The 14,671-nt window shown below is 37.6% G+C and overlaps 1 long non-coding RNA gene across 1 annotated transcript in view; it reads right to left on the bottom strand.

Moving 5' to 3' along the window:
- The window catches only part of LOC136830712 (uncharacterized), a 299,809-nt gene extending 287,815 nt beyond the window's left edge, over positions 1-11,994 (bottom strand). The window contains exons 1-2 of the long non-coding RNA XR_010850724.1: positions 11,864-11,994; positions 7,862-7,905 (exon numbers count right to left, since the gene is read on the bottom strand). This is a non-coding gene — a long non-coding RNA (uncharacterized lncRNA). The remainder of the gene's footprint in view (positions 1-7,861; positions 7,906-11,863) is intronic.
- Between the last annotated feature and the right edge of the window lie 2,677 nt (positions 11,995-14,671).

Genomic DNA, 14,671 nt, shown 5'->3' on the forward strand with positions numbered 1-14,671 from the left:
TCCTTTCCATTAGGCCTGGACAGCAGGCTGTAAATTATGAACCGCAAAAAATAAAAGAACGTGTAATGATACTGAATTATGAACAGCAAAAAAAAAACAAAAAACGTGTAAAGGTATACTGAATTATGAATCGCAAAAAAACAACGTGCTATGATGTACTGAATTATGAACCGCAAAAAAACAACGTGCTATGATGTACTGAATTATGAACCGCAAAAAAAAATTACAGAAAGTGTAAAGGTATACTGAATTATGAACCGCAAAAGAAAAACACACAGAAACGTGTCAAGACATACTGGATACAAGGACTAAACGCGAAATATTAATAAAAGCAAAACACAGTGCAACGCAGACGATACAGCCATATTAGGAGAACTTTCTTTCAGTGCAAAAATCGCAAACGACTGAAATTACATGTAAACTACAACCACAAGAAGGTAGCTGTCACTTTTGAATGCACTACCTTCCTCTGCGTTTCTTGAATCCTTAAATCTCTATGACAAAATCTCGATTTCTGCTGAGCTCTGTATACAGCCGTCCTTTCGTCATAACAATGAATGAATACAGGGCGAAACAGCAGGAATTAATATCAAAACGTGAGTTTCAAAATGGCAAAATAAAACAACGAAAAGATATTTTTTACTCAAGTAAAAAGTGACATCATCTACTATAACAACAATATGAGCAATCAACTCAACACCCCCAAAACAAACTATCATTAACACGGCTAAGAAATTGACAATCTCGTGAAAAATAGTTTGTGTAATAAAAATCCAGAATATAGTAACCTCTCTTTTACATAGTAATACAGTTTACTATATAATTGTGGATTTTTATTAAGCATCATTATTATTCCTATTATTTTCGATCAGATAAAACCATCAGCAGAATCCAGCAACCCAAAATTATGCCTTATATCTACGTATCGTAGGGATCACGTTCCAATAAGCTCCTGTGATACAAGAGTGATACTTAAAGACGAAATCCACGAAGAAAAGGGAAACAATGGAGTATTGCTAGGCCTTTCGACTTCTTGTCCTTTACTTGGAAACAATAGAGTAGTGCAAGGCCTTTCGACTTCTTGTCCTTTACAGAGCAGCGTAAAGGACAAGAAGTCGAAAGGCCTTGCAGTACTCCATTGTCTCCCTTTCCTTCGTGGATTTTGTCATTATTTATATATTCATAACGTTCCATATTTTCGTGATTCAGTTATACTAGAGTGATACTGTACATAATCGTTTACTTATACCGTGAACATCATCCTTGTACAATTTACTATTCGATTCCAAGGTAGAATTACTCACACAGAAGGTCTGAAATAAATTGCTATCATTCACTGCCAGTTTACACACACACACACACACACACACATACGAAAGGACATTACTAAGATCTTTATCACATCCAATTCTACCTGACAAATGACCTTGCTGAACCTCACAAGTATTTCTTCCCAAGGTCTTTTGTGATGAAGTGAAACTGTCCATTCCCTTAGTGCTGAATATATTAGCAGGTGCTGATCAACAAGTGTCTGTTTACTTCTTTATCTCGTAACAAGAATGAAAAAAAAAAACTTTGTTATCTCGTAACAAGAGTGTAAAACAAAAACAAAAAAAACTTTGTTATCTCGTAACAAGAATGTAATAAAAAAAAAAAGTGTGTGTACTTGGTCTGGGCAAGAGATAAAAAAAGTCAGTGTGTGCTTGGTCTGAGCAAGAGAAAAAGTTTGAATCTTATTCCTTAGAATAATAAAGAATAGAATATAGGGTTTAGGCCAAAGGTCAAGCGCTGGGACCTATGAGGTTATTCAGCGTTGAAATGGGAACAGACAGTACAAAGGTTTGGAAGGTGCAACAGGAGGAAAACCTCGCAGTTGCACCATGAATCAATTGTTAGGAGCAGGTGGAAAGGAAGATGGATGAAAGAGAATATGAACGGAGGTACAGTAAGAGGAATGAAAGGGGTTGCAGCTAAGGGCCGAAAGGTCGCTGCAAAGAACCTAAAGTAATGCTTACAGTGCACCGCATGTGGTGCGCTGACGGCACTACCCAACCCCACCCCTACGGGATAAAAAATAATAAAAGTAAACATAAAAAAATTATAAAATTTCTTTGCTGAAATATCAACAAAAACTCAACTACAACGTTGTACTCACGTCAGAGCAATGCACATCTAGAAATTCTTGAGAAAAAAATAACGCTTAAAATAATTCAGGAAACAATTGAAAACCACAGGTAAAATGCATAATAAAAAATGTATATATAACTATGACTAAATCTACGTTATTCTGACATTGTTGAAGGTACCAGTCTAACAATGCAAGTGTTCTTTCTTATTATACTGAACACTCAATAAAATCATTATATAAAAATACATCTCTAATCATCTGTATTATATAAGATTCGCAAACCAGCGCCACTGAGCAATAAGCGGATTTCCACCAACTTCTTCATCCACTGAGCAATATGCGGATTTCCTCCAACTTCTTTATCCACTGAGCAATACGCGGATTTCCACCAACTTCTTTATCCACTGAGCAATGCGCGGATTTCCACCAACTTCTTTATCTACTGAGAAATACGCGGATTTCCACCAACTTCTTTATATCTGCAAACGCTCTTCTGAAATCTAAGGACCCCGCTCGAAACATTTCCATTAGTATTTCTTATAACATCGGCACAAGGCCTTCACAAGGCCTTGTAAGCCGAATTCCTAGTTAGCGATACTGCGTTTCCCTTCCGCAAACAAGTTTCGACTCATTCATACCGCGTAACATTTAGACACGGCAATGAAGGGGAAGCGTGAAGCTTCGAAAGCTGAAATTGGAATTTAGGATTTAGGACAAAAGACCAAGGGCTGGGACCTATGAGGTCATTCAGCGCTGACAGGGAAACTGAGAGTATAGGTTTGAGAGGTGTAACAGGAGGAAAACCTCGCAGTTGCACTGTGAAACAGTTGTTAAGAGACGATGGAAAGTAAGATGGATGAAAGAGAATATGAGCGGAGGTACAGTAAAAGGAATGAAAGAGGTTGCAGCTAGGGGCCGAAGGGACGCTGCAAAGAACCTCAAGTAATGCCTACAGTGCACCGCATGAGGTGCACTGAAGGCACTATCCCCATACGGGAGGAGCTTCGAAAGATGTTTATGGCTTTACAACAAAAGATGATCTCATTAAGTGTATTATTATTATTATTATTATTATTATTATTATTATTATTATTATTATTATTATTATTATTATTTGGTAATTCATGGGTTGTAAAATTATCTTATTTGAAACAGCTCCTTCTTGGCCGTGATAAACAAATCAGCGAAATCTTTTAGAACACGTTTATCAATGGCGATTGAATGGACAGGAAAACATGTAATAAGGACTGCAACTAGCATTAAAAAATATTTCACTAAGAGTCCGCTGCATATACTCTGAATATAGGCTGCTACAGCATTCCTAATTCAAAGAAACTTTAAAAATTAGACAAATAATCCTTATACCTTTACAGTCATTAAAAATGTTGCTTATCTTTGAGCATAAACAAAAATAGATTTTTGAGTGCGTCAAATGACTTGATTAAACCACAAAACTATTAAAAAAATGTTCAACCTCGTTAAACCCATTTCCCGCATTCAACCAAAATCTCAACGAACACTTCGCGCTCATTTCGATGAATGGTCCGATCCACTGCGCATGCTTTTGTTGCATAATAACATCCTGCGCACTGTGCTTGCGCGCCCTTCCTGGTTGGAATTACACCAGCTGGTTTTAACTGGGGTGTATCCGTGCTACGGGAAATGATGAGAGGGTAGGTTCTAGTTCGTGCTTCCGAAATACTCTGCGTGATTAAGAGCCATGCCATGGGAACAACAGTTTAGATTCTGCAAGCATACACGTGTCTTTTCGGAGGTACGTTCTTTTTCCTAGCGCCCCCCCCCCAACCCTCCCCAAATTTGGTGGGCTTTCCATGCATTTTCCTTGAAGACATTTACCCTTCGACGCTTACAATGTAAATCTTAAAAGATACGTGAACGTAGAGAAAATCCAGCACTCCATTCTTTTATGGCTCATCTGCTGCAGCCCTAACACGAGATTATTGGGAGCCGTTGCACATGCTTGTTCAAACTATTACTACTACTAACACTACTACTACTATCAGTTAATTGTACTCCAACAAAAGCTCGCCAAATTACATGAAAGCTATTTCCATTTCGGTAACTGATGTAAAGCTGAATAACTATCACCTACTCTTTTCAGTTCTAGTAAATACTCACATGTACTGTAAGTCACCCGAGCAGTAAACGTCAAAATTTTCCCTATCAACTCTCTAACATTCTTTCGGAAATCGTCTTTTAACGAAAGATTAACGAAATACGTAAGGTCGCATCTGATAAGTCAAACTAGCTAGGGTTGCCCGGAATAAATGCTGTCAATTTTATTTTTCACAATCAGAAAATTATAATTTGTCATTAGTTGCTACTTTGCTTAACTGTTAAACTGGTCCTCTTCTTGTATGTGTGTGTGTGTATGTATATATACATATATATATATATATATATATATATATATATATATATATATATATATATATATATATATATATATATATATATATATATATATATAGTGCGTGTGTGTGTGTGGTCAGCTGTTACCTTACTAAGTCCGTTTCCTCAAAAAAAAAAAAAAAAAAAAAAAAAAAAAAGACCTGAAGTGTGAAAAGGAAGTACCGACGAGAACTACACTTCCTCAAGTAAACAGTTGCACCTTTTTTCCTTCAGAGAATTTTACATCAAGCAAAAACACAGGATACTGGGAACGCAGCAATCAATTCACAAATGCTTCGTCCGTAGCGTAAAACATCTGCCAGAACAAATTATGAAGCGAGTCGTTCAATGCTATAAACACATGGAAAATGATCATTAAAAACCGCGACCCAGACTAGGGATTAAGCTGAGACAAAGGTTCCTCTTCATTACTCACAAAAGGTTATCGGGAATGATGATCTTGAAATTACACTTGCCCTAAAATCTAAAATCAAATATACGTGTCATTTCTAATCGCATTGGTTATATTTTTATGCTTTTTTAAACGGTGGGCTATGAAGTGTTCCTAGTGAGGGTATATGTATTAATCCATTATTTTCCCACAGATAATAATAATAATAATAATAATAATAATAATAATAATAATAATAATAATAATAATTATTATTATTATTATTATTATTATTATTATTATCAATCATCTTAATAATAATAATGAATAATAATTATCATTATTATTATTATTATTATTATTATATTATTATTATTATCAATCATCTTAATAAAATAATAATAATAATAATAATAATAATAATAATAATAATAATAATAATAATAATAATAGTAATAAAAATAATTCCGAATCCACAAGAAGGCCACAAATACAAAAACGACACCAACAATGATGACAGCGAAGACGATGACGACAAAACTATATTAAAACCCACCACAAACTTAAAAGTAAAACAAGAGAATAACCACATCGAAGAATAATGGGAGGCATTTCATCATGTAGCCCATGCTGCTTCATATACCTGGCGGGGCAAACAAGTGTGTCTAACAACAGAGGCGGGCTCCCTCCACACAAACAGATGTGTCAGCGTGCAGGTGGCGCTGTCACTGTGCGTACGGACTCTCGTCAAACAAGGAAATGTAGGCCATTTTCCCAGAACTCGGAAGTAGCTCCAAACATCTGTATCTGCTGTTTCACCACATGTTCTGGAGTCACTGTTATCATTTTTTCTTTTTTACGGAAATACATAATACCTGTGAATCGAGGGGGTTGCATATTAATGGCTCTGTTTGGTTCCTCCTAATGGAGTCTGGGTGTTAAGTTGGGGCCATGATTTTTAATGAATGGACGAAATGCTGGAACTGTGGCCAGGAAAGGCACGCAGTGTCTTCCTTCAAGAGCTGAATCAACAGCTGACAAAGCAGAAATAGCAACTGAACCCACAGTTCTGGCCTACAGAAATCCAGTAATATCTACACGAGATATCCCCATCACTGTTTGAAGCCTGCCTAGCACAATACACACTTCCTGACTCTTTCATCAGCTCCCACTACTCAAAATCATTTTAACCAAGGTTTCGTCCGAACAAATATCGCATTTTTTTTTAAGGTAAAATGCGTTTTTCCTAACATACATACCCGAAGTCCTTTAAATATGGGGATTACTTTCGGCGTAGCTGAACTAGGTCACAAAAGACTTACAAGGCATTAGTTGGTATCACCACCAGCTGGGCATGTGGTTAGAAACATCACCGGCATGAAATGAAACGACGAATTACCCGGCAAATCAGAAACGAAGGCAACTAAAACACAAGTAAAAAATGCGCCCTCGGCGCAATGGAATTTTCTGTGCCGCGAATAATGCTGTATGAAACTCTCAGCCGCGACCCATAGAACTTTAACCACGGCCCGGTGGTGGCGTATCCTATATCGTTGCCAAGGCACGATTTTGGCTAACTTTGACCTTAAATAAAATAAAAACTACTGAGGCTAGAGGGCTGCAATTTGGTATGTTTCATGATTTGCAGCCCTCTGGCCTCAGCAGTTTTTAAGATCTGAGGGCGGACAGACAAATAGCCATCTCAATAGTTTTCTTTTACGTTCTGTCTGAAGTAACATCAAATCTGTCTCTTGAACATATGAGAAATTTAAAATTTAATCAATCAAAACGCAGACAAAACTCTACAGTGGGAAAGTTTAGCTACCACTGCCTGCGCAGATAGTACTGCTAATTAAACTGATCCTTTGTAATATATTATTACTTGCGTCCATACCGTAAAAAGAACAGTAAGACGGGAAGTGCCGACCATGTGAGCGTTACAAACCGTCAAGAACCTTGGATTACGGTATCTGGAATACTTGTAAAGTGGCCCCGAGTTGGACGACGGGAAGTTTAAACGTGGTTTATGAACCTTAAACTACTTGTGTTACACTCGTACAAAAAAGTAATGGATACACATTTCTTTTAGATAGAGATTATATTATTCAACATGATCTGCCATCCATTCAAAACAGGTCAAGACTATGAACATGAAAAAAATTCCGAAAATTTATGCAAAGGGAAGAATAAAATATAACTAAGTATGCCTTTGATTTTGTCCTTTAAATGCACTTCAGAATGCATGAACACGCCCTAATGGCAATAAATGACCCTATTTAAATAGCGTAGCCCTGATTAGGTTACTGGGAAAAGAAAGAAAAAGATCGCGGGTTTAAGGTCACTGACCGCCGATTACGCTCAGCGGGGATTATGGCGCGCTGTGGAAGCAGGAAGTAATACGAGTATATCTAAGTGAAATGAGTAACGCTGTACAGGTAAACGACAACGCTTTTGACATGTGGGTAAGCGTAGAATAAAAGAGAATATAGATTTTAGGGCACAGGCCAAGCGCTGGGACCTATGAGGTCATTCAGCGATGAAACGGAAATTTGACAATAAAAAGGTTTGAAAGCCGTAACAGGAGGAACACCCCGAGGTTGCACTATGAATCAATTGTTAGTAGAGGGTGGAAAGTAAGATGGAAGAAAGGGAATATGAAAGGGGTACAGTGAAAGGAATGAAAGGGGTTGTATCTAGGAGCCGCAAAGAACCTTGAATAATGCCTACAGTGCACCGCATGAGGTGCACAGACGGTACTATTAACCTACGGGGTTGTGGACGCGTAGGCGAATTGTACACACACACACACACACACAAGCAGCAAAATCACCCTCAAATACACTTTTGTTTTATCGATAATTTGTCAATTAAAACTTGACGAATTACAAAATGTATCAATAACAAATAATTAATAAAATATCTGTACTCACTCTATAAATGTCGGTAGGTCGCTCGCTCAGCCCTCGCTGAAAGCCTGAAAAAGGAAAAATGGTACTCTATAATTTATAAAAATACCTTCTATTCCCCAAAACTGGCAAGAAGACTCAGCAGGAAACCTCCTTCTCCAGGTGAGCTTACATTAAACATTAATATATTATGTAATCTCTTATTATTACAAAAATAGTGAAACAGTCTGAAACTACAATGGATTTATACAATATACTGCTACGTGACCCTTGACCTTAACTGGATTGGGTTATGAAATTTATGCTGAAAAGTTAGGCACTGAAGGAGCTTTGCCGTAATTCGAGAAAAATTGTCCCATTAGAACCTGTCACCTTTCGCAATTTAACCGGATTATCTCATGAATTACCAAAATACTCTGAAATATATGAGAGCATTAAGCCTTTCGAAATTGTTCACTCTGGGACAGGATTTCGTATTACTACGTAAATACTCGGGTTTTTAAAAGAGGTGTTTATCAGAAGTCCTGTCGTAAGAATTTCGTTGTGCAAATCATCATAATTCATGGGAAAAGTATATCCGTTCTCTATGTCAGATTTAGTAAGCTTTCTTTAGTTTAGCTTTCTATCTTTCTAACTCCTTGTACACATTTCCGAATTTAAACAAGACTACGATAGGGATAGTAATCAATTATTTATATATAACCTTCCAACTTTTAAGAGGCTGATCCTTCGCCTACACATCTTTATCCCGAAACTAGTCGGCGTTTCGCGTTGCTATGGCCGTTGGTCTTCGCCTAAAAAACTGTCTGCAAAGTGATCAGTTAAGTTCACTTATATCTCGATTCATGTGTTACCTAACATCCGTCACTGCTTTCTGTTGTTATTTAGACCTTCAGAACAGGCTCATGTTGTTCGACTATGCGGCTATTAAGAGAAATACAAGTAGCTATCGACTCGGCTGTTCATATTCATGTTGAATTCAGGTTCTATGCAGTAGTTAGAATCGAAATCAACCCATCTCTACCATGATAGCTCACTACAAACGTTGTAACACTTGGCTAATCATTACGTAATATCTGTGGCCTGATATTTGTGAGTATAGAAAAAAAAAGCACGTGCGTGACAAAACTGCCTATCCCTATATCTGCGCCAATGGCCCGGGTTCGAAACGTCGCCAGGGAAGATGCACCTATCAATTATGTCACAAAGTACGGGAATTTGACTTAAATTCAAGTTCCTTTAATCTAAATCACTTGAAATACTGGGAGATACAAAGTTTGACTAAGCCACAGCATCCATAGATGAATTAGGTGGGACAAAGTGCCTCAGGATCCTATACATAAAAGACAGCTTCTAGGACAGGCTCGATGTGGTTCAGTACACAGCAGGTTCAATATAGGCTAGAGGACAATTTTGAAGAATTTGCGTGATGCCACATCATCAAAAAGCACTGCAATATCAAATCGATACCTTCCTTTAATTTCTTGAAAACGAGTATTTTTTTACTGACATCCTCAAAGTTGGAAAACTGCTCTTCCATGATAGTAGCCTACAGTACTGAGTTAAACTTAAATATGACCATCATAAATGTTGGCAATCCTATAAATGCTGTTGAAATATGTAAAAAGCCTGTGTTGTGATGCCATAATGTAGCCTGTAGCAACTGATAAATTCAAGCTAATGACCCATTAAAAACCTTGGGTCATAGTACTAAAATCACTAGCAAAATCACTTCATTATAACCTGCAGTATTGCAGAACCTAAAATCTGGAAATATTTAATGTAATCCAATAGCACTTTGCAATCAGTGACTGCCAATTATAGCCTCACACACTCATCTTATTACAATTTCAGAAAGCTTATACAGAACTGTATTTGATAAACTTGCCCACAATGAATCAAGCAGCACCAACGTTTATGCAATGCAGATTGAAGTGTATTTTCCTCAAGGGAAGTGAGGGGCTGCTATTAATCTGAAATATATTTTATGGCCAGTGTAAGAACAACTCGTAAATTACCCTAGTTCATGTTTTGTTCCCACACATTATGCTTGAACTACAGTTTCCCATAAATGCAATATTGTATAAGCAAAATACTATAATAGAGGTGAGTGAGCCTCCTTTATTCGCATTGTTAATAACATTCAAAAACCACATTTACTATTCCCAAACAAAGACTGTAATTAAAAATTATGCTGAACAATTTTCTTCTGTAGTTTAAGGTAGCACAATGAGCCACAGGCAGGTTAGCATGTGACAACCTAGATTAGGTTAGGATATATCCTTACACAGCTGTTTAGGGGGAACCCATGGTGGTAACACTGAATGTCCTAGATTAGGATAGGAAAGGTTGGTTAAGATGTATACCTGCAAATACGGTGACACTTTCTATTTTGCAAAGGTTGTGGGGGGAGGTCATGTAAGGCAAAGTCATCCTTTGTTGCCCAGTTAGGACCCAGTATCCTGGGTTAGCTTATGACGTATTCCTTTAAGTAAACAATGTTACAAAGGTTAAGGAGGTGTCAAGGGCAGCCATGGAGGGATTTAAAGCAGCCTAATAGAACCGAAAACCTAACTGTGCCTAGGATGCGTCTCTGAAGAATAATGCTACTGGGAAATATTCCTGCTACTGCATTTACTTCAATATATTGTGATTTTGCTAATTTTTGTATATTTTACACTTCCCTTTGGTGCAGTTTGCACATTTCTGGTCTACCCAGACCCAAAACCCTAGTTTCTCATGTCATCTCCCATACTGATAGATATGGGGAGTATGAAAAAAAAAAAAAGTTAGGACCTACAATACAGTGGTAAAACTAGGCTTAACATAGTTTTTTTTTTTGACGAATCTGACATTCAATTTTCATCTCAAGTCTAACAACAAGGGGAACCACTAGGAAACCAGACTATTAAGCTATTTAGGGTCACGTTAAGAAGAAGGGGCAGGGGCTGGCAATTCACTTTGGGGATACATAGCATCTTTTGGTGCGTTTGAATACTTAATTTTCTTAGGCCTATCTATTAGCCTAATACTTCACCAATGGATCCATGCGCTCCCGAGATGTAAAATCCCTTCTCTTGGTTACGGAAGGATAGGCCACTATGCATTGCTGCGGGCCTATTTTATTCTATTACTTGCATGTTAATCTGGGTTCGGTCGGGTGGGTGGTATAAGGCCCCCATACAATAAAATGGCGCCCTAGTTCGGTTAGGTTAGGATGCATCCCTGTACTTCTCATTTCCATATTTTTATAAATTTTACGGCTTTGGTTGGTAAAACTACAGGGTAACCTTGCACGGACTGCCAAGTTGATGTTATAGAATGGCTTCGCGCATGCGCAAGTCTGGGGAGCGATACGTTCAAGAAGGGATTGGCTAAGGAAACCTATTGTAATAGGAACTATACTAACCTAACGTACCCTGACCTAACCTAGCAAGCTGTGTTACTTAGCCGGCGGCCCCTCGGACACCCCGGTGAAGGAAACTTCACCTTTTACGAAAACCTCCCCTGTAACACTGCGCATGCTTAATAGCATTCCAGGATGGCCAGCATACAAAAACATATCAGTTCTGATGTTAATTACCGTCCACCGCCAAAAATTAACGGTAAACTGCTAATAAGCATCCAAAACACTACAGGAAAAGTCAATTTCCAAGGTAATACCCGACTTCTAACCTTTTAGTTACCGTAACTATGCACGAATTAGGCATACATATTTGTTCGACATCACGAAGTAATTCGAACATTTCCTACCTTATAGACAGGTGCGCGGCACTTTTTTATCTTTTCGTTTTTCCCACACCAATAACCCAAATTCCTCACTAAAGTAACCGTAAATCTTAGTACCCACTAGATTGTATGTTCGATGTATCCTTAAATAAAAAAAACAGGCTAAATGAATTACTTGTGTGATAAGAATAGGCCTAGTCTACTCTTTGCTCAGTTGAAACTGCTGGTAAACAAACGTTCCTGTATCTTATATAAAAACTTTCAGACAAACTAAAACAATAATCTTTAAAACTATACCTTCGTCTGAATCCAGGCTGATTCCTGACTTCTGAATTCCATTACACTACCGCCACGAAGATAAACAAACATTAAAAGCTTAGCAAAACAAACGCACGTACAGGAACTTAGCGAACGTTTATCTCAGTAACGCGTTAAACATGCGTAATCTGGTGCCTCATAATGACGTCACAAATCATTAGCCATTCATCTTTAAAATATTGTTTTACTAAACTCTTTACATGAATATTGATTTCTCCACGAAATTTATTTGTTTAAAAACTATTTTTGTTAATAATATTTTATTTTATCCATCACTGAATGTTTTTCGTAGACAAAGGAATTGATAAACCGAAAATATATCTGTCTCATTTTTTAAAAGATGATTACCCAAATTCTTCAGTGCAGTTTTCGAAGAGATTGGGTCTGCTTATGTGCATCAAGGACGTCTCTCACAACTGCAAAATCGTTTGAATAAATCGTTGTTGAATATGCCGTGAGTCTGGTATCGTTTATTTTTGCAAGTTCTCATTTTTTAGCTATATATATATATATATATAGAGAGAGAGAGAGAGAGAGAGAGAGAGAGATTAGGTTACTTTAATTTACCGTCCGACGTTTCTTGATATCTTCTGCATCTGCTGATAGCAGTTTAATGCTGCAAGCTCAGTGGTTTTACTTTTATTATCTTTTATTACAGTTACAGAAATGAGTTCAGAATAAACTGAATATTCTGTTATACAATACATAACGTCTTGGTTTATAAAAATTATCCTTATATTTTGTACCTTTCGTATGTGATGATAGAACGCTGAAAGACTGATTTTTCTCATTTTTCATAGACTTAAACATTAATTGGCTGCCACAAATTATTTTCACTTCTGCACCGCATCCACGCATATTTTATCCTTCTTTGATTACTATTGTTATTATTGTTACTTTTTTTTGCAATAACAGTTCAGCCTATGGCGATGCAAGCCCCATGCCGCTGGCCATTTGGAACTTCTCACACACAATGCAGAGCAACGGGAAAAAAAAACAGACATTCCCTCTTAGTAAAAACCGATGCACACTTGAACTCCTTCATTTCCCTACATTTATTAACGTTCTTGTTCATGGCAAATCTTTCCATTTCAGTTTGCCTCCTTGTTTGGTAAACTGCCTTTCTTTGCTGCATTTACACCCATTCACTGACTTTGTTTGGTTCTGGGCCTCATTGGGACCCATTGCCACTCTTAATAGTGTACTGAGGTCTGCTGTTGCTGCTCAATAAAGATTGAGGAGAGGCAGAACTGGTACTGGTTGAATGTGGAATGAGAAAGAGCTGTGTGATGTCGTCTGATTTATTTTCATTATGTAATGAGAAAAGCAGATGTGGGTGGTGTGAATGATGGCCGTCAGAATATTTTCAACATTAGGTACGTTGAGGTGGAAAGTTGCAAGGGTAACAGGGGGTGAATAGGGCTAAAGATAAAAATGGACTAAAAGTAAATGTACAGAATACAATGTATGCTAATAACAAAGGCCAGGAACCAGTTAGGTTTGAGTTAAACGTAGGAAGCAAATGAATCAAACAGGCAGGCCAATTTTGCCACCTGAAGAGCTGAATAGCATCAAATGTGAGTTGTGATATGGAAATTAAGCATAGAATTGGCGAAGCAGAGAGAGATATAATGAAATGAACCGTTTATATATTTAAAAAAAAAAAGACGTTGTTAAGTAAATGCGCCATTCAAGAAATAATGAACCCAACATAATAGCTTCTCTACAGTTACAATACAAAGAAAAGCATCTTCTGCTTGATAATATTTAAAAGTAACTAAACTGTCACGTCTTATTTGCAATGTGCTTAGTTTGATTCTCTCGAACAAAGGAAATACTGTATCGGATTTATTTAGCTCTGGATACACTAAATGAATGTTGACAGGTTTTCTAACACCTTGTTTCTAGTAGTGCCCTTCAGGCTCACATCAGACTTCACCGGATCATTTCAGACTAGCCTGTTTAAATGGAAACATCACGCTGAAGATGACATGAGGAGTAGGCTTAAAAATTTTGGATATCGGCAAACTTCAAACATTACAAACACGAGTTATAATATGTCCCGGAAGGAGTACAGACCTCTGTAAGGTCATTTGCTCCTTCAAATCAGGGGGTCGTCCATCTCTTACTGCTGAGGACTAGGCCTGCCATGAACTGTCAGAAGCTGGGCAACGGACGGTTAAGGATTCGGACGCTTCCAATTTTAAGTAGATTTGCGCCAGCTCATTTGTTTACTTGCCTGATGCTGTGAAGACGAGATTTACTGGGGGGGGAGAAGAACGTCTGAGCTTTGGAATAGGGAGCATGGATGAGGGTCAGAAGATGAAAGGCTACAATTGAGATTGCTTAGGAACACAAAAAACCCAATTTAATTTGGATCAAGACTTGTGAAACCAAAGAGTATTGGAATTCAAATTATTGTGAAGCAGGACCAGAAATGTGCAAAAACACAACTGGGTCTGTGATCGCACTTTCATAAACACAAAGTTTCCGCACTTTCATTGCTATGTCAAAATTTTCCCCATGTTAGAATGTTAAATTAAATTGAAGAATGGCATATAAAGAATGTAAAAAAGTATGAGCGTCAAAGTAAGACATTCCCGTAATTTTAACATACAAACGTCGTTACACGACGATAATTATACGCATGAGACATCAGTCTGTCTCGTCAATCATTATCGTGTTCCCACATTCCCGAACGCGCTCTATGGATAATACCGACATCACAATGATTTTGCGCAACCTGCACTGCTCAGAAGGTCAAGGATTTCGCAGATGTGATATAAA

The sequence above is a fragment of the Macrobrachium rosenbergii genome, chromosome 47, assembly GCF_040412425.1.
Source record: "Macrobrachium rosenbergii isolate ZJJX-2024 chromosome 47, ASM4041242v1, whole genome shotgun sequence".
In the NCBI taxonomy this organism is placed as follows: domain Eukaryota; kingdom Metazoa; phylum Arthropoda; class Malacostraca; order Decapoda; family Palaemonidae; genus Macrobrachium; species Macrobrachium rosenbergii.